The sequence below is a fragment of the Periplaneta americana genome, chromosome 14, assembly GCF_040183065.1.
Source record: "Periplaneta americana isolate PAMFEO1 chromosome 14, P.americana_PAMFEO1_priV1, whole genome shotgun sequence".
NCBI lineage: Eukaryota > Metazoa > Arthropoda > Insecta > Blattodea > Blattidae > Periplaneta > Periplaneta americana.
In genome coordinates, this window is record NC_091130.1 from 43399314 (window position 1) to 43402487 (window position 3174).

General features: G+C 37.5%; 1 non-coding gene across 1 annotated transcript; it reads left to right on the forward strand.

Moving 5' to 3' along the window:
* The first annotated feature begins 2363 nt into the window (after nucleotides 1-2363).
* On the forward strand, nucleotides 2364-2437 carry TRNAS-GCU (transfer RNA serine (anticodon GCU)). The gene has a single exon. It is a non-coding gene; the product is annotated as a tRNA-Ser (tRNA).
* The last annotated feature ends 737 nt before the right edge of the window (nucleotides 2438-3174 follow it).

The window sequence follows — 3174 nt, forward strand, 5'->3', positions numbered from 1 at the left end:
CAGAAAGGGACTTGGAGGTTTTTGAAACTAACAATGGCCGAAATTCAGTTGGATCTAGCGGATATTGAAACTAACCCTAACTTTTGTCCAGCATTTTCAGAGGAATCCAGCGGATATTGCAGAAAAATAATGCCAGCATCGGATTGCCCATGCGAAGTTACACAGAAAAATAACTTTATCTCATTTTTTTTCTTCGATGGACTTGGCGGGTTTTGATTCTAGACGCCTCATATATTTTATTGTATTAGAGTACTTTATTTCTTCTAATCTTTATAAGCTTATACTTTCTTCTGTTTTTATCACCTCCCTGCCATTTGTTTCTTTATTTACCAACATTTTATACTGCAAATTCTTTACGGTACTATCTGAGAAGATAAAAAAGAGGGTACTATAAAACATGCTTTGTGATCGTCATTTGTTTACTGCAATGGCGGCTCCGTTCAAACGTTTCGTGAAGCTAACTTTAGTGAAATAGAATTTCAGTAAGTCAATATTTTATTGTATTAGAGTACTTTATCTCTTCTAATCTCAATTAAATCCCACTCGAGTTTTGATTTTCTCTAGATAAATCAACACCTCTAGTGAGATTACTGTTGACAAATATATTACCACTGTCAAGGCAGTACATCTCACTTGACGATATATCAGACGAAGAACAATTTGTTGCATACATTTTAAGTCTGATTAGTGAAATGTTACTAGTCAGCGATGTATACGATGGAGGGAGAAAAGAGCTGGCCACCCTACCCCATTATCTCTAGACTTAGTTACCTCACGAGTGATATCTTATTGATGCCATTTATGAGGTTCCAACCAGTCTTCGGACTGCTTAGTAAATAACAACATACATATACAGTAGCCTATATGCAGATATACAGGGATATCATTTTATTTTTACTTCAATTTTTATTGTACCTGAGTTTTTGAATGTACTTCACTCCCACCCCTTCTACTAAGGAAGTTCCAACTCCACACAGAACCAAGACCGCAGATAATAAGCAGTACTGAGTTACTGAGTATAGTACGTTCCAGAAATATGTTCGCGTTTTCCAGTGACGAAAGAGCTTTCAATATTGAATCATATTTTCGCACAGGTACTGTCCGTTTGCCTACGTCGCATCCCGATATTCCCCACCTGCTTCTGCTCGCCCCTCTGTAATAGCTGGGCTGTCTTAGCTCTTTTCTGAAAACATTAATTTCTGTTAGGAATTGGACGTTTACGTAATATTATACAGCTGTTTAATTTAACTTAAATAAAAGGGCCTCGTTAAGTAATTAACTGTCACGTGATTTCCTCCCTTTCTACGATCCTGCGGCATAACCACTTGGACGGATAGTAGATAGCATGTCTGAGTAATTTTATATTTTCGGGTCGGGCAGAAGTGAAGATTGAATTTACAGTACGTAGAGTAGTTACAAAATTATTTCAACATGAGTTACTAGTACGAAGGACGAAACTGGCAATTGGAATTAGATGCAATAGTCTATAGTGCGATAATATGCACAAAAGAACTGAAGCCTGTATCAAAATGAACGGCCACCATTTTCAAAATTGTGTTTAAATATTCGTATTATGATTATTTTCAATTTAACTTCTTTCTCTATATTGTAGGCTAATGTGCTGTAGACAGTATACACTGCATAATGAATACGTTCGCATGGATAACTCACTTCGTGAGTAAAAACACTTATTCTTAATACAGTACTGTACTTTGATTAAAGAAAAACCTAACGAAAATTATCAAACTCAAAATCGCGATATTTTCTAGTTTACGTAAATGGATGAACTACTTTTCTTCCATCCTATATCTAGTAGAGTGATTTGTGTTTTACGCCAGTATCATCGAAGTCCGTCTTGGAGGGGGGAGCAAGCGGTGTTTCCGGTTCTCTAAAGGTATAGACAGGTTAATATTAAAAATGTTAGTAAAAATAAAATGATGTCCCTGTATATGTAGATAGGCCTACATAAGACTTCATAAACCATCTATAAACACCGTCACAATTTTTCCTCTTATATCCACACAACTCAAATGAGCTGACAAGATGCCAGAACTCAACTATGAGTGCACACAATACTGTGTGACTTAATTTGTGGCTTTCTGTTAACGTACCTCCAGTAACGAATGTATTATACATATCTGGCTTTCAGGTAGTAGCTCCTGTAAAGCAGGTTAGAATAATTTCAAGGAAAAATTGTTCCGGAGCCGGGTATCGATCCCGGGATCCTTCGCTTAGCGCGCGAACGCTCTACCGACTGAGCAACCCCAGTATTGTGTGTACTCATAGTTGAGTTCTGGAGTCTTATCAGCTCATTTGAGTTGTGTGGCTATAAGAGGAAAAATTGTGACGGTGTCGTGTGTAGTTCCTGGGGTAGCTCAGTCGGTAGAGCGTTCGCGCGCTAAGCGAAGGGTCCCGGGATCGATACCCGGCTCCGGAACAATTTTTCTTTGAAATTATTCATCTGTAAACAGTTTTATCTCATCTTGAAACCCTGAGGTCCTGATGATGATGATTGTTTTTTTCATTGATCCTGTGGAATCGAGCTCAAGACTTTCTTAATTTTTTCATGTTCTTCAGAAACTTAGAAAGTCGACGGACTGATCCCACACTTTTTCGCTACATCGCCTTTTTTTTTAATACCGCTGTCTAATTTACTTGAATTATCGGTTCTTTCTCACGCATTAAGTCGAAACGCAGCCAACATTGGTGTACAACCAACAGTAGCCGGCTTGGATACAAAGCCAAGGATAGAGCCACTAACTACAGCAGATAGATGTGCAGCAGTCACTAGTTTTTATATACCCATAGTAGTCGGTCTACTTAGATTCAAAGGCAACTCAATGGCTCGATTTCTAAAACAAGGATGAAATCGTGGCTCCAAACCTCGGCTTTTAAACCGCGATTCAGGTCTGAATCCTTATGCGATATCTAAAACGAAGTCAAGGCGCAGTTTGAGAATAAACCGAGGTTCGTGGGTTTTATATATGGTAACGCAGCTAAGAATCATTTCTTATTCCTGACAAACAGTCGATCGAGATTAATATATTTTTTTAATTGCAATAGGTTACATTATATTGTTCTCATTCCTAATTTAAAAAAAATATAGCATTATTCAGTATTTGATACGGAACGGATTTTTAAGTGCCAGAATAAAAATAAAATAATATTAACCAA